Raw genomic sequence first — 18,899 nt, 5'->3', positions numbered from 1 at the left:
GTAAGAAAGGTGATCTCCAAGTTTTACTCCTCCACCATCTTGAATGTCTCTCTATTTCATTGTTTTTGATGCAATTTTAAATGGGATTGCTTTCTTACTTTCTATTTCTGATAGTTTATTATCAATGTATAGAAAAGCAACACATTTCTGTATATTAATCTTGTATCATATAAATTTACCAAATTCATTCATTAGTTTAATAGTTTTTTGGTGGCAACTTTATGGTTTCCTATATATAATATCAGGTCATCTGGGAATAGTGAGAGTTTTACTTCTTCTCTTCCTATTTGGAAGTTTTTTATTTTTTGCTTTCTGATCGCTGAGGCCAGGACTTCTGATACTATAGTAAATAGAAATGGAGGGAGCAGACATCCTTGTCTTGTTCCTGATTTTAGATAAAAAGCTTTCAGCTTTTCACCATTGAGCATGCTATTAGCTGTGGGTTTGTCATAAATTACCTTTATTATTCTGAGATATATTTCCTTTGAACCAACTTTGATGAGCATTTTTATCATGAATGGATGATGAATTTAGTCAAATGCTTTTTCTGCATCTATTGAAGTGATCATATGATTTTTATCCTTTTTTAAAAATGTAGTGCATTACATTGATTTGTGGATATTGCACTGTCCTTGCATACTTGGAGTAAATCCAACTTGATCATGGTGCATGATCCTTTTTATATATTGTTGAATCATGTTTGCTAATATTTTGTTGAGGAGTTTTACATCTATAATATATTTATCACATAATTGGCCTATAACTTACTTTTTTTGTAACATGTTTGGTTTTTGTATCAGGGTAAAGGTGACCTTGTAGAATTAATTTGGGAGTGTTCCCTCTTCTTCAAATTTTGGAATCATTTGAAAAGGATAGGTATTAACATTTCTTCATATGTTTGATTGAATTGTCCCATGAAGCTATCTTGTCCTGGACTTTTATTTGCTGGTTTTTTGATTACTGATTCAATTTCACTACTAGTGATAAGTCTTTCCAATTATCTTTTTTTTCCTGATTCAGCCTTAGAAGGTTTTATGTTTCTAGAAATTTATCCATTTCTTCTAGGTTGTCTAATTTGTTGCCATATAACTGTTCATATTATTCTCTTATGATTTTTTTAATCTCTGTGTTATCAGTTGTAATTTCTCCTATTTCATTTCTTATTTTGTTCATTTGGGTTCTCTCTTTTTAATGAGGCTAAGTTAACTGTTACCAATTTTGCTTATCTTTTAAAAAACCAACTGTTTTTTTTTTGTTTTTTGTTTTTTGTTTTTATCTTTTCTAATGTTTTATTTGGTCTCGAATTGGTTTCCTCCCTGATCTTTATTATTTCCTTCTTTCCCCTGATTTTGGGCTTTCTTCACTCTTCTTTTTATAATTCCTTTAGATGGTACAATAGGTTAGGTTTTTATTTGCATATTTTTGTTGTTGTTCTTTTAGGTAGGCCTGTATCACTATAAATTTCCAGCTTAGAACTGCTTTTGCTGCATCCCGTAGATTTGCAAAAGTTGTATTTATTTTTATTTTTCTTATGGTATTTTCTGACTTCCTCTCTGATTTCTTTATTGATCCATTGGTTTTTAGTAGCATGCTGTATAGTCTCCACTTGTTTGTTTTTCCCAGTTTTCTTCCTTCCTGTGATTAATTTCTAGTTTCATAATGTTGTTGTCAGAAAAAAGAATATACTTCATATAATTTTTGTCCTCTTAAATTTGTTGAGACTTGTTTTGTGGCTTAGCATGTGATCAAACCTGGAGAATATTCCATGTGCCCTTGAAAAGGATGTGTATTCTGCTATTTTGATTGAATTTCCTGTAGATATCTATTAAGTCCAACTGGTCTAATGTGTCATTAACCACTGTGTCCTTATTGATTTTCTGCCTGGATGATCTGTCCATTGATGTAAGTGGGGTTATAAAATTCCTTATTTTTATTGTATTATTGTCAATTTCTCCCTTTATGTCTGTTAATATTTGCTTTATATATTTAAGTGCTCCTATATTAGGTGCATATATGCTAACACATGTTATACTCTCTTCTTGTATTTATCCCTTTATCATTATATAATATACTTCTTTGTCCTTTACTATAGACTTTGTTTTGAAGTCTACTTTGATATGAGCATTGCTACTCCAGTATTCATTTCCATCTGCATGAAATATCTTTTATCATCTCCTAGCTTTCAGTCTCTGTTTGTGTTAACCTGTGAAGTGAGTCTCCTGTAGGCAATATGCATATGGGTCTTTTTTTTTTTTTTTTTAAGCTAGTCTGCCACCTTATGTCTTTTGATTGGAGTATTTGGACCGTTGACACTTTTTTTAATTGAAGTATTGTTGATTTACAATGTTGTGTTAGTTCAGGTATACAGCAGAATCATTCAGTTATATATATGGTTTTTCAGATTCTTTTCTCTTATAGTTTATTACAAAATATTGAGTATAGTTCCCTGTGCTCTACAGTGTGTCCTTGCTGGTTATCTATTTTCTATATAGTAGAGTGTATATGTTATTCCAAACTCCTAATTTATGCCTCCACCTCCTTTCCCCTTTGGTAACCATAAGTTTTGTTCTATGTCTGTGGGTCTATTTCTGTTGTGCATAAAAGTTCATTTGTATCATCTTTTTTTTTAAGATTCCACATATAAGCAATATCATATGATAGTTGTCTTTCTCTATCTGGCTTACTTCACTTAGTGTGATAGTCTCTAGGTCCATCCATGTTGTTGCAAATGGCATTATTTCATTCTTTTTGATGGCTGAGTAATATTCCATTTTATGCACACACACACACACACACACACACACTACATCTTTTTCCATTCATCTGTCAATGGATATTTAGGTTGCTTTCATGTCTTGACTATTGTAAATAGTGCTACTATGCACATTAGGGTGCATGTATCTTTTCAATTATAGTTTTCTCCAGATATATGTCCAAAAGTTTGATTGTAGGATTATATGGTACCTCTATTTTTAGTTTTTTATGGAATCTCCATACTGTTCTCTATAGTGGCTTTACCAATTTAAATTCTCACCAACAGTAGTACAGGAGGGCTCCTTTTTCTCCATACCCTCTCTAGGATTTATTATTTGTAGACTTTTTATGATGGTCATTCTGACTGGTGCGATGTGATAACCTCATTGTAGTTTTGATTTACATTTCTCTAATAATTAGCAATGCTGAACATCTTTTCATGTGCTTTTTGCCATTTAAAGTGATTACTGGTATGTATTTATTGACGTTTTGTTACTTGTTGTCTGGTTTTTATTTTGTAGTTCTTCTCTGTTCTTTTCTTCTTTCAGTTTCTTCCCTTGTGGTTTGATGATTTTCTTTAGTTGAATGCTTGTGCTCCTTTCTATCTAATTTTTGTGTTTTTTTTTTTTTTTGATTTGTGGTTACCATGAGGTTCATTTATGTTAACCTATAACTATATCTACTTGTTTGAAACTGATAGTCATTTAAGTTCAAACACATTCTAAAATATCTACATTTTTACTCTGCTCCCCCATGTTTTGTGTTTTTGATGTCATATTTTACATCTTCCTGTCTATATCTTAACTGTTTATTGTACTTATAGTTGATTGTATAACTTTGTCTTTTGATATTCTTATTAGTCTATTTAATTGGTTGTTCCACAGCCTTTACTGTATATTTGCCTTTACTAGTGGCATTTTCCTTTTCCTTTAAATTCTTCTTGCCTTTTCTTTTTCACTTAGAGAAGAACCTTTGACATTTCTTGTAGAGTTGGTTGAGCATTGATGAAGTCTTTGTTTTTCTTTCAAGTGAGAAGTTTTTTATCTCTCTTTCAATTCTGAATGCTAATCTTGCCGGGTAGAGTATCTTAGTACGTTTTTCCATTTCAGCACTTTAAATATATCATGCCACTCTCCTCTCTGGTCAACAAAGTTTCTGCTGATAGCCTTATTGGAATTCCTTTGTATGTGACTCTTTGTTTTACTCTTGTTGCCTTTAAAATTCTCTTTATCTAACTTTTATTATCTTAATTATGCAATGTTTTTGTGTGGGTCTCTTTGGGTTCATCTTGTTTGTGGTCCTCTGCTTCTTAAACCTGGAAGTCTATTTATTTCTTCAGCTTCATGAAGTTTTTAGCCATAATTTCATCCAAGTTTTCAGCTGTAATTTCATCAAACACGTTTTCAACATTTTTCTCTCTCTCTTATTCTTCTGGGACCACTTTAATGCAAATGCTAGTACTATTTTGCTAATTTTTAAGTATGTCTATTCCATTTATGCATTCTGCCACAGGAAGTAACCACATAGTAGGTTTGGAGACCCAATTGTCCCCCTATGAGACAAATCAATTTAAACATCATTAATTCTGATCTCCAAAATCTCTCCTCTGATTCGAGACATTTTGTGTCTCTAGGACTTAATAACAGTTCAGAGCCAGTGTCAAGTAATGCCTGAGTAATATGATCATTTTCCCTTTCTCACTGTACTGTCACCCTTGTGAATTGCCACAGATCATTTTGGAGAAGGCTAGAGAAAGATAACTGGATGAGTTTTTGGCAGTGCAATATCTTTCCTTAAATGAACCTAGCTCTCCTTAAACAAGGAGCCATGTGTATTAATCATATTTTTCCATTTTCTCTATTTTATGTTTTGACATCTTATAAAACCTTTCTGGCTAAAGTATGACTACCCTTTCTAGGGCCAGCCAATTCTTAGAGATTGCAAAGGGCTCAGCCAAAAGCAAGACTCTGATAAACAAACTTATCAATCCAGAACCATACCTCATCGATCTGGCCCATTCACCCAAGAGCAATATTTCCCCACCTTAATTATCACAGGACCAGAAAACAGACAACCTTGGGACCATCTCTATAGCTTAGAGCCATTATTCAAACTAGCCAATCCTAAACTATTTACCCTGCCCTGACTTGCCTTTCTCAGAGAAACCTCAATAAAGGATCTGGCTTAAATCTATCACTCACTCCTCCTCTGCTTCCTGATAAAAACTTGGTGACCTTCCTATGGCCCTGCATGGCCAGATGTGCCTCTTGTTTCTAGGGAAACTGTGAATGACATTAAATTTTTCTTTCAATGGCATTGATGTCTCCATGTCTTCACTCAGCCACCCTTATAAATTAAGTTCTGGGCACAGAACACTCTAGAAGTATAAGCTATCTCAAGAATTGGAATTGATCCTCTATTTTTTGATTGAAGTCAAATTTCTGTTCAGCAGACTTAGAGGTTTTCTATTCCACAAATCAAGTAAGACTTTAGCAAACCACTCATATATTTCAGTCCTTGGGACACCATAATCAGCTAGTTAAAGACAAAGTTCTCTATGGGTGAAATCATTTTGATTACCACTTCAGATGTGCTACTCATTATAGTAATTCTACCCATGTTGTCTCAGTTAAGTACCACTACTTGGCCCTTACCACTTTGAGATCCTATCATCTCTATTGAATTCAGGTATTCTTTTTTGATGGCAACATTTCTCATTGTCATTCACGGCCTGCAGAGAAGAGTCACTAGAAACCTTTTCAAAGATGACAGTACTCTCTTCAACAATGTATTTCTAAAAGCCTTGATAAAGGAAATGTCATTCAGACACATATATGGGTGGGTTAGCAGGTCTTAAAGATAAATCTATCCCCACATTTAAATATCCCCCAAGCCTTTTGATATTGTCCTATATAGTATATCAAGAGAGTTCTAACAACTCAACTTCATTTTAGTCAACTAACCAAGCCAAAAGTTGGAACTATTTACCAGCCACTTAAAACACACTGAATTTTAATAAATTCAAACACACCCAACATTACCTTCTCCTGTCTGATCTAACATTCTTTCAATCCATTTCCATTTCCATTCCCTAGGTTTCTATTAATATGAACATAAATCATATAAATATAATTTGTTACATCTGTGCAGTACTTCTTTTGAGTCATAATTTTTATCTGAATCCCAGGAGCATTCAGTAATCTGAGTCTTGTCATAGATATAGAAACAAGAGGAGGTAGTAAGATATATCTGAGGGGAATCTACATTCCTCTGCAAATCAAGTTCCACAGACCTGGAAAATTAAGTTCTTCAGGTAAGAGGACACTAAATTCCTCAGTGTTGGGAGAAAGATATCTCTACTTGCAAATGAGGCTCAATAAAATATAAAGGTTCAAGTTCCTCTGCATCATCAGAATCAGCCCATGTGTCTCTATTCCAATTTTCTCCTCTACATCATCAGAATCAGCCCACATGTCTCCATCCCAATTTTCATGCCTCTACTCCTTCCTAATCAATGCTTTAATTCTAATATAAGAAACCCTTAAAGATTGGATTAAATTGTAATTCAGCTACTGTGAAAATTAGAATTTAGGTTTGGTTTTAAGAAATTATGTAGGGAATATGGGTTTCTCTCTGAGCAGTCATAGAAGCATTCTAATTTGTTACCCAGACCTTGATCTGAGAATTTAAAACCATGAGCTCATTTTCATTCTCCAAGGTTTGCAATGCACTTAGAATCAACTAACCACTACCATTGTATTAATTTTCATTAAAGTGTTCTACAGCAACAACTAGTTAGTGAGCCAAAACCTTGCCCTCTATAGGCATTTTATCATAGGTGAAACCACAGATGATAATGTAAGAAACTATTTTGCCACCACATGCCATGGCTTGCAGTTTCCCCTTTGCTACTGGCAGTAAGAACATCTTTAGCATTCTGTTCTACAAGCACCAATTTTGATACCAATAACTATAGCAACCAGGGTTCAATCATGGAAGTGGAACCTATATGACTGTTATTGAATAAGAGATTTATTATAAGAGCAAGACCATACTCAATTGTTAGAGAAATTGAATAAATAACAGACCAAAAGAATAAGTTGAATAATCAGATAAAAGTGTCATTCTGAATCACTGAAGTGAGTGTACAAATTTTAGTCTTTCAAGGAATCCTAAAGACAAAGCATATCCAGCTTCCAGAATGGGACCACAAAGAAAGGTGATGGAACAAAAGATGGAAGGCTCTTGACTCTGCATTTGTTTGTGAGTCTGGAGAGTCCATTGTTTCAGGATGCCATTTATGAAGAAGGTCTGGATATAAACAGGGATGTTAAGACACGTCTGCAACTGTCAGTCAATATTTATGACAAGGAAGACAAAGAAGAAGCTCATAATGGCTCCTCCTTCACTTCTACCTTCCAAATCTCACCAAAAAAATTTCTCTTATAACCAACTTTAACTTGAAACCATATGGGGAAGGGGACTGTGGGAAATATAGTTCAAGCTTAGTCAAATAGACACAGTATAAAAATATCACAGCATATTTTCCATATTTAAAGCCTATTAGGTCTAAATCGTGTGCCATTGGTGTTAAATCATAGACCTGTTAGCATAGGTCTAAATCATGTGTCAACCATGACTAAATAAAAGTGGTATTGATTATGATTTTTTGGTTGCAAGTCACAGAAATAGACTCTGGCTAACTTGGGCAAAAAAAGAAAAGAAAAAAAGTCTCACTGAAATATAGTCTGATAGTCTGAAGTCAGGGAGACTCTACTACAAAGCTATAGTCATCAAAACAGTATAGTACTGGCACAAAAATAGAAATACACATCAATGGAGCAGGATAGAAAGACCAGAAATAAACCCACACACCAAATGTTAATTAATCTATGAAAAAAGAGGCAAGACAATGGTGGAAAGACAGTCGCTTCAATAAATGGTGCTTGGAAAACTGGACAGCTACATGTAAAAATATGAAATTAGACCATTATTTAACACCATACACAAAAATAAGCTCAAAATGGATTAAAAACCTCAATGTGAGACTGGACACTATAAAACTCTTAGAGGAAAACATAGGAAGAACCCTGTCTGACATAAATTGCAGCAATATCTTTTTTGATCCATCTCCCAGAAAAATGGAAATAAAAACAAAAATAAACAAATGGGACCTAATTAAACTCAAAAGATTTTGCACAGCAAAGGAAACACTGTTTGTGGGAATGTATATTGGTACAGCCACTATGGAGAACAGTATGGATATTCTTTAAAAAACTAAAAATAGAGATACCATATGATCCTGAAATCCCACTCCTGGGCATATATCCAGAGAAAAACACGGTCCAAAAGGATACAATGCACCCCAAAGTTCATTACAGCACTGTTTTCAATAGCCAAGACATGGAAGTAACCTAAATGTCCATCAGTAGATGTATGGGTAAAGAAGATGTGGTACATATATACAATGGAATATTACTCAGCCATTAAAAAGAATGAAATAATGCCATTTGCAGCCACATGATGGACCTAGAGATTGTCATACTGAATGAAGTAAGTCAAACAGAGAAAGTGAAATATCATATATCACTTACATGCGGACTCTAAAATAATGATACAAAAGAACTTATTTACAAAAGAGAAACAGACTCACCAACTTAGAGAATGAACTTATGGTTACCAGGGGGAAGGGTGGGGGGAAGTGATAGTTAGGGAGTTTGGGATTGACATGTACACACTGCTATATTTAAAATGGATAACCAACAAGGACCTACTGTATAGCACAAGGAACTCTGCTCAATGTTATGTAACAACCTAAATGGGAAAAATTTTTGAAAAAGTATAGATACATATATATGTATAACAGAATCACTCTTCTATACACCTGAAACTCATGCAACATTGTTAATCAACTATACTCCAATATAAAATTCAAAAAAAAGAGCTGATTGGAATAATGTCATTGAGAAGCTCATTATTCTGAAGGAAATGCTAGAGAAGATGCTTAGTAGTAAAAGGGAAATCAGAGATACAACAAGTAATTCTCTACTGCTTTATCAGGATTTCTTCTCTGAAAGAAATGTACAGTTTTGTTTTGTTTGTTTTGTTTTGTTTTCAATCCTGAATAACTATGCTCAAGATTATCATTAGAATGAATGTTTTTGTCTAAGCCATGCTCACTTCTTGGTCCTCTTGAGACAGTGAGATCTGGCAGAAGTATCCTGCCCCAGCCTCCAAGAAACTTGTTGTCCTCTGTAATAGGAGGGTGCTTTACCTTGTTTTAGAGTTTCATCAAGCTTTCTCAAATAGGTGGCAAGATAATTTTCCAAAAAGTAACTGGAGTAACATGGGAAAAAGGAATGGTTATGGATTAACAAAAAACTTCTAATGAATGTCCTTTGATAAGGATACTGAGGCTGTAACAAAGCCCAGTAAAAAAAAAAAAAAAAAAAAAAAAAAAAAAAATTGCATATGCTCTAATAGCATTGCCTGTCATTGGTACTGGAAAGAGCAGTAGTAGCAAGTTTGCCATATATATATATTTTTTTTGCCAACTCTTGATTTTAATATAGCCTCTTCAATTCCACCAAATAGACAGCTGAAAGAAAGAATGTTATAGTGACTTAATGGAGAACTGTCAAATGCCTCCTCTGCCTTCTTTGAAGTCCTGTCACAATCTAGATTCAGGGTTACTCTATTTCAACATCACATGTTAATTCCACCTGTGGTACATCAGCTTATTGTGGAGAAAGCAATTTTTCAGAGGCAGGCACAGCTGGATTTGAATACTATCTTCACCATGCGATAGTTGTGTGAACTTTATAAATTTACTTAAAACATTTGACTTTTAGTGTCCACAACTATTCACCTCATAGAGTCAATGAGAGAATTAAATAACAAAACAAGTTCACAAACACTGCAATCTCATATGCACTAACTCCTTCTGCCTTTGATCTCATAGTACCTTTTTCTTAAAAATCTCCTGTTACTTTTGCTGATTGAATCATGTACCTGCAAAATACCGTTCAAATGCTATCCTTTCCTTGAAAATTTTCAAACAATATAAAGTTTTTAACCTCCATATAACTTCTTATGTAAGTTATATAGTACTTAACTATAATTTATAGTTATGTGGAAGTACTATATAACTTCTTACAGGAGTACAGCACTCATTTAGGCATTTCATTATCTCTTTATTTTTAAATTATTATTAACTAATTATTTATGTACTATGTCATCTCCACTGTTATTCATTATCATTACAAATGTCCAAAACCTTCATATCAGTCAACATTTGAGTACCACCTACCATGCCAGGTACTGGCATGGAAATTGGTGACACAAAGATAAATAAGACACAGTTGGTGCCTACAAGATACTCACAGACTATTGCAGAATATAATTATGATATGCTGAATAATATGGTATTATAGAGTCATGAGTTCAGAAGAAATTAAGGAAGCAAACAGAACAATTGATCCAGATTACAATACGAGTGGTGGGAGGGAATGTTCTTTAGGAAAGTTTAAGTGTAACTGAATTTTGAAGAAGACATTGGATTTAGCCAGGCAAATAGTAAAAAATCAAGAAATATTTTAAAATTTACAAAAAAAGAAAAAGAATGCTGTTGGAAAAATTGCAAATAGTTCACTATGACTGGAGGATAGAGTGAGAAAAGGAAACAGCTCAAGATGAAATTGGAAGGCCAACCAAAGCACTATCGTAAAAGGCCTTCTATATAACAAAAGGGTTAAGACTTCATCTTAAACCTATTAGAGAAACACTGAACTAATTCAGGCAGGAAAAGTTATAATACACATCAACAAGAACAATAAGAAGAATCACCATGATACTAGTAGCACCAAATATTGAGCACTATTTATTTGCAAGGTACTGTGTTAAATAGGTAGCTCATTTTATTCTCAAGACAATGTTCTCATATAGGCATTATAACCCCAGTTTACCAATGAGGGACTTGAAGCTTAGAGAGGTTAAATGCAACCTGCCCAAGGTTACAGCTGGTAAGTACTGAAACTGGTTATAAAGCCTGACCTGTCTCATTCAAGAACCCAAAATCTTAACCACAATGTTCAGAGTTATGTTTTAGAAAGATCACTTTGGCAGCAGTGTGAACTGATTGAAGGAGGCTGAACCTTGAGGCAAAGACTCCATTTGGAAGACTATTGCACAAATACAATTTAAAAGGGTTAAGAGCCCATTCTCAGAGGAGTAGCACAGTTAAAGATGGATTTAAAAAATTTGAAGGAGAGTTAGGGTTAAGGTTAGGGTTAGTAACTGGTTGGATGTGAGAGATGAACAGGAGAAATTAAAGGTAATAACCAAGTAACTTTGTCCATTGTTGTGTCATTAATATAAGATGTGTGGAATGTAAAAACTGGGAAATAATAAAAATCAATCTGGGATTTAGGAAGATGGTGGAAGAGTAAGACGTGGAGATCACCTTCCTCCCCACAGATACATCAGAAATACATCTACACGTGGAACTGCTCCTATAGAATACCCACTGAACGCTGGCAGAAGACCTCAGACCTCCCAAAAGGCAAGAAACTCCCCACATACCTGGGTAAGGTAAAAGAAAAAACAGAGACAAAAGAATAGGGACAGAACCTGCACCAGTGGGAGGGAGCTGTGAAGGAGGAAAGGTTTCCACACACTAGGAAGCCCCTTCGTGGGCGGAGACTGCGGGTGGCAGAGGGGGGAGCTTCGGAGCCACGGAGGAGAGCGCAGCAACAGGGGTGTGGAGGGAAAAGTGGAGAGATTCCCACACAGAGGAGTGGTGCCGACCAGCACTCACCAGCCAGAGAGCCTTGTCTGCTCACCCGCCGGGGCGGGGGTGGGGCTGGGAGCTGAGGCTCGGGCTTCAGATCGCAGGGAGAGGTCTGGGGTTGGCGTCGTGAACATAGCTTGAAAGGGTTAGTGCACCACAGCTAGCCGGGAGAGAGTCTGGGAAAAGATCTGCAGCTGCCGAAGAGGCAAGAGACTTTTTCTTTCCTCTTTGTTTCCTGGTGTGCGAGGAGAGGGGATTCAGAGCTCCGCCTAAACGAGCTCCAGAGAAGGGCGCGAGCTGCGGCTATCAACGCGGACCCCAGAGATGGGCATGAAACGCTAAGGCTGCTGCTGCTGCCACCAAGAAGCCTGTGTGAGAGCACAGGTCACTATCCACACCACCCCTCCCGGGAGCCTGTGCAGCCCGCCACTGCCAGGGTCCCGCAATCCAGGGACAACTTCCCCAGGAGAACGCACGGCGCGCCTCAGGCTGCTGCAACGTCACGCTGGCCTCTGCACCTCAGGCTGGACCCGCATCCGTACCCCTCCCTCCCCCTGGCCTGAGTGTGAGAGCCCCTGAAGCAGCTGCTCCTTTAACCCAGTCCTGTCTGAGCAAAGAACAGACGCCCTCAGGCGACGTACACACAGAGGCGGGTCCAAATCCAAAGCTGAAACACGGGAGCTGTGTGAACAAAGAAGAGAAAGGGAAATTTCTCCCAGCAGCCTCAGAAGCAGCGGATTAAAGCTCCACAAACAACTTGATGTACCTGCATCTGTGGAATACCTGAATAGACAACGAATCATCTCAAATTGAGGAGGTGGATTTTGGGAGCAAGATATATTAATTTTTCCCATTTTCCTCTTTTTGTGAGAGTGTATGTGTATGCTTCTGTGTGAAATTTTGTCTGTATAGCTTTGCTTTCTCCATTTGTCCTAGGGTTCTGTCTGTCTGTTTTTTTTGTTTTTTTTTAACTTTAAAATTATATTTTCTTTTTTTCTTAATAATTATTTTTTATTTTTTTATTTTAATAACTGTATTTTATTTTATCTTACTTTATTTTATTTTATCCTCTTTCTTTTTTTTTTTTTCTTTCTATTTTTTCTCCCATTTATTCTGAGCCGTGTGGATGAAAGGCTCTTGGTGCTCCAGCCAGGCATCAGGGCTGCGCCTCTGAGGTGGGAGAGCCAACTTCAGGACACTGGTCCACAAGAGACCTCCCAGCTCCACGTAATACCAAATGATGAAAATCTCCCAGAGAGCTCCATCTCAACAAAAAGACCCAGCTTCACTCAGTGACCAGCAAGCTATAGTGCTGGACACCCTAGCCCAAACAACTAGCAAGACAGGAACACAGACCCATCCAATAGCAGAGAGGCTGCCTAAAATCATAGTAAGGCCACAGACACCCCAAAACACACCACCAGATGTGGACCTGCCCACCAGAAAGAAGAGATCCAGCCTCATCCACCACAACACAAGCACTAGTCCCCTACACCAGGAAGCCTACACAACCCACTGAACCAACATTAGCCATTGGGGACAGATACCAAAAACAACAGGAACTACGAACCTGCAGCCTGCAAAAAGGAGACCCCAAACACAGTAAGATAAGCAAAATGAGAGACAGAAAAACACACAGCAGATGAAGGAACAAGGTAAAAACACACCAGACCTAACAAATGAAGAGGAAATAGGCAGTCTACCTGAAAAAGAATTCAGAATAATGATAGTAAAGATGATCCAAAATCGTGGAAATAGAATAGACAAAATGCAAGAAACATTTAACAAAGACCTAGAAGAACTAAAGAGGAACCAAGCAATGATGAAAAACACAATAAATGAAATTAAACACACTCTAGAAGGGATCAATAGCAGAATAACTGAGGCAGAAGAACAGATAAGTGACCTGGAAGATAAAACAGTGGAAATAACTACTGCAAAGTAGAATAAAGAAAAAAGAATGAAAAGAACTGAGGACAGTCTCAGAGACCTCTGGGACAACATTAAACACACCAACATTTGAATTATAGGGGTCTCAGAAGAAGAAGAGTAAAAGAAAGGGACTGAGAAAATATTTGAAGAGATTATAGTTGAAAACTTCCCTAATATGGAAAGGAAATAGTTAATCAAGTCCTGGAAGCACAGAGAGTCCCATACAGGATAAATCCAAGGAGAAACACTCCAAGACACATATTAATCAAACTAAAAAAAATTAAATATAAAGAAAACATATTAAAAGCAGCAAGGGAAAAACAACAAATAACACACAAGGGAATTCCCATAAGGTTAACAGCTGATCTTTCAGCAGAAACTTTGCAAGCCAGAAGGGAGTGGCAGAACATATTTAAAGTGATGAAGGAGAAAAATCTACAACCAAGATTACTCTACCCAGCAAGGATCTCATTCAGATTTGAAGGAGAAATTAAAACCTTTACAGACAAGCAAAAGCTGAGAGAGTTCAGCACCACCAAACCAGCTTTGCAACAAAGGCTAAAGGAACTTCTCTAGGCAAGAAACACAAGAGAAGGAAAACACCTACAATAACAAACCCAAAACACTTAAGAAAATGGGAATAGGAACATAAATATAGATAATTACCTTAAAGGTAAATGGATTAAATGCTCCCACCAAAAGACACAGACTGGATGAATGGATACAAAATCAAGACCCATATATATGCTGTCTACAAGAGACCCACTTCAGATCTAGGGACACATACAGACTGAAAGTGAGGGGATGGAAAAAGATATTCCATGCAAATGGAAATCAAAAGAAAGCTGGAGTAGCAATTCTCATATCAGACAAAATAGACTTTAATATAAAAACTATTACAAGAGACAAAGAAGGACACTATATAATGATCAAGGGATCGATTCAAGAAGAAGATATAACAATTGTAAATATTTATGCACCCAACATAGGAGCAACTCAATACATAAGGCAAATACTAACAGCCATAAAAGGGGAAATCACAGTAACACAATCATAGTAGGAGACTTTAACACCCCACTTTCACCAATGGACAGATAATCCAAAATGAAAATAAATAAGGAAACACAAGCTTTAAATGATACATTAAACAAGATGGACTTAATTGATATTTATAGGACATTCCATCCAAAAACAACAGAATACATATTTTTCTCAAGTGCTCATGGAACATTCTCCAGGATAGATCATATCTTGGGTCACAAATCAAGCCTTGGTAAATTTAAGAAAATTGAAATCATATCAAGTATCTTTTCTGACCACAACGCTATGAAACTAGATATCAATTACAGGAAAAGATCTGTAACAAATACAAACACATGGAGGCTTCACAATAAACTACTTAATAACGAAATGATCACTGAAGAAATCAAAGGGGAAATCAAAAAATACCTAGAAACAAATGACAATGGAGACACAATGACCCAAAACCTATGGGATGCAGCAAAAGCAGTTCTAAGAGGGAAGTTTATAGCAATACAAGCCTACCTCAAGAAAGAGGAAACATCTCGAATAAACAACATAACCTTGCACCTAAGAAATTAGAGAAAGAGGAACAAAAAAAAAAAAAAACCCAAAGTTAGCAGAAGGAAAGAAATCATAAGGATCAGACCAGAAATAAATGAAAAATAAATGAAGGAAACAATAGCAACGATCAACAATACTAAAAGCTGATTCTTTGAGAAGATAAACAAAATTGATGAACCATTAGCCAGACTCATCAAGAAAAAAAGGGAGAAGACTCAAATCCATAGAATTAGGAATGAAAAAGGAGAAGTAACAACTGACACTGCAGAAATACAAAGGATTTTGAGAGATTACTACAATCAACTCTATGCCAATAAAATGGACAACCTGGAAGAAATGGACAGATTCTTAGAAATGCACAACCTGCCGAGACTGAACCAGGAAGAAATAGAAAATATGAACAGACCAATCACAAGCACTGAAATTGAAACTGTGATTAAAAATCTTCCAACAAACAAAAGCCCAGGACCAGATGGCTTCACAGGCGAATTCTATCAAATATTTAGGGAAGAGCTAACACTTATCCTTCTCAAACTCTTCCAAAATATTGCAGAGGGAGGAACACTCCCAAACTCATTCTACGAGGCCCTGATACAAAAACCAGACAAAGATGTCACAAAGAAAGAAAACTAGGGCCAATATCACTGATGAACATAGATTCAAAAGTCCTCAACAAAATACTGGGAAGCAGAATCCAACAGCACATTAAAAGGATGATACACCATGATCAAGTAGGGTTTATTCCAGGAATGCAAGGATTCTTCAATATGTGGAAATCAATCAACGTGATACACCATATTAACAACTTGAAGAATAAAAAACATATGATCATCTCAATAGATGGAGAAAAAGCTTTTGACAAAATTCAACACACATTTATGATAAAACTCTCCAGAAAGTGAGTATAGAGGAAACCTACCTCAACATAATAATGGCCATATATGAAAAAGACACAGCAAACGTGATTCTCAATGGTGAAAAACTGAAGCACTTCTTCTGAGATCAGGAATAAGACAAGGGTGGCCACTATCACCACTACTATTCAACATAGTTTTGGAAGTTTTAGCCACTGCAATCAGAGAAGAAAAACAAATAAAAGGAATCCAAATTGGAAAAGAAGTAAAACTGTCACTCTTTGCAGGTGACATGATACTATACATAGAAAATCCTAAAATATGCTACCAGAAAACTACTGGAGCTCATCAGTGAATTTGGTAAAATTGCAAGATACAAAATTAATACACAGAAATCTCTTGCATTCCTATACACTAACAACAAGAGATCAGAAAGTGCAATTAAGGAAACAATCCCATTTACCATCACATCATAAAGAATTAAAAACCTAGGAATAAACCTGCCTAGGGAGGCAAAAGAACTGTACTCAGAAATCTGTAAGATACTGATGAAGGAAATCAAATATGACACAAACAGATGGAGAGATATACCATGTTCTTGGATTGGAAGAATCAATATTATGAAAATAACTATACTTTCCAAAGTAATCTGCAGATTCAATGCAGTCCCTATCAAATTACCAATGGCATTTTTCACAGAATAGAACAAAAATTTTTTACAATTTGTATGGAAACACAAAAGACAAAGAATAACCAGAACAATATTAAGAAAGGAAAACAGAACTGGAGGAATCAAGCTCCTTGACTTCAGACTATACTACAAAGCTACAGTAATCAAGACAGCATGGTACTGGCACAAAAGCAGAAATGTAGATCAATGGAATAAGACAGAAGGTCCAGAGATAAACCCACACATGTATGGTCACCTAATCTATGGCAAATGAAGCAAGAATATACAATGGAGAAAAGACAGCCTCTTCAGTAAGTAGTGCTGGAGTCCTGCTTCAAGATGGCACAGGATTAAGACTTGGAGATCACCTTCCTTCCCACAAATACATCAAAAATACATTTACATGTGGAACAACTCCTACAGAGCACCTACTAAACGCTGGCAGACCTCAGACTTCCCAAAAGGAAAGAAAAGCCCCACGTACCTGGGTAGGGCAAAAGAAAATAGAAAAAACAGAGACAAAAGAATAAGGATGGGACCAGCACCTCTGGAAGGGATCTGTGAAGGAGAAAAAGTTTCCACACACTAGGAATCCCCTTCACTGGCAGAGATGGGGGGTTGGTGGAGGGGAAGCTTCGGAGCCATGGAGAAGAGCACAGCAACAGGGATGCAGAGGGCAAAGTGTAGAGATTCCACACAGAAGATCAGTGCTGACCAGCACTCACCAGCCTGAGATGCTTGTCTGCTCACCCACTGGGGTTGATGGGGGCTGGGAGCTGAGGCTCAGGCTTCGGAGGTCAGATCCCAGGGAGAGGACTAGGGTTGGCTCTGTGAACACAGCCTGAAGGGAGCTAGTACACCACATCTAGCTGGGAGGGAGTCTGGGAAAAACTCTGGACCTGCCTGAGGCAAGAGACCATTGTTTCGGGTTGCTTGAGGAAAGGGGATTCCTTACCTGTCTGCCCAAAGAAGGCAGAGCACCACCTAAAAGAGCTCCAGAGATGGACACGAGACATGGCTATCAGCTTGGACACAAGAGACAGGCAGGAAATGCTAATGCTGCTGCTGCAACCACCAAGAATTCTGTGTGCAAGCACAGTTCACTATCCACATTCCCAACCTTCGGGAGCCTGTGCAGCCCACCACAGCAGGGTCCCATGATCCAGGCACAACTTCCCCTGGAAAACAAAAGCTGTAACTCAGACTGTTGCAACGTCACGCCAGCCTCCACCACAGTAAGCTTGCCCCGCATCCCAATTATAATTACTGTACACGTCCCTCCCCAATGCATGAGTGACCCAGAGTCCCTTAATCAGCTGATGCTTTAACCCCATCTTGCCTGGGCAGGAACAGAAGGCTGAGGGCAAGCTACACGCAGAAGTGGGGCCAAAACCAAGCTGAAATCCAGGAGCTGTGTGAACAAAGAAGAGAAAGGGAAAGTTCACCGTGCAGCCTCAGGAGCAGTGGATTAAATCACCACAATCAACTTGACGAACCCTACATCTGTGAAATACCTGAATAGACAACAAATCAACCCAAAATTGAGATGGTGGACTCTGGGAGCAACTGTAGACTTGAGGTTTGCTGTCTGTGACTGACTTGCTGCTGAATATTATGTTTATCTTATTATAGTTTTTAGCACCTGTTATCATTGGTGGATTTGCTATTGGTTTGGTTGCTCTCTTCTTTTTTCTTTTATTACATTTAATTTTTTTTATTTTAATGTTTAAAAAATCTTTTTAATTACAATTATTTTATTTTTTTAAAAATTATTTATTTTTTCATTCATTTTTTCTCCCTTTTCTTCTGAGCTGTGTGGCTGACAGGATCTTGTGCTCTGGGCAGGTGTCAGGCCTGAGCCTCTGACGTGGGAGAGTTGAGTTCATGACATTGGACCACCAGAGACTTCCCAGCCCAATGTAATATCAACCAGCAAGAGCCCTCTCAGAGATCTCTGTGTCAATGCTAAGACCCAGCTCCATCCAACGACCAGCAAGCTACAGTGCTGGACACCTTATGCCAAACAACTAGCAAGACAGGAAAACAACCCCACATATTAGCAGAGAGGCTGACTAACATCATAATAAGGTTAAAGACACCCCAAAACACACCATCAGATACGGTCCTGCCCACCAGAAAGAAAAGATACAGCCTCATCCACCAGGACACAGGCACCAGTACCCTCCACCAGGAAGCCTACAAAAGCCACTGAACCAATCTTAACCACTGGGAGCAGAAACCAAAAAAACCAAGGAACTATGAAAATGCAGCCTGCAAAAAGGAGACCACAAACACCATAAGTTAAGCAAAATGAGAA

Source organism: Balaenoptera borealis, assembly GCF_965194805.1.
Source record: "Balaenoptera borealis genome assembly, chromosome: 17".
NCBI lineage: Eukaryota > Metazoa > Chordata > Mammalia > Artiodactyla > Balaenopteridae > Balaenoptera > Balaenoptera borealis.
This window is presented reverse-complemented; position numbering follows the sequence as displayed.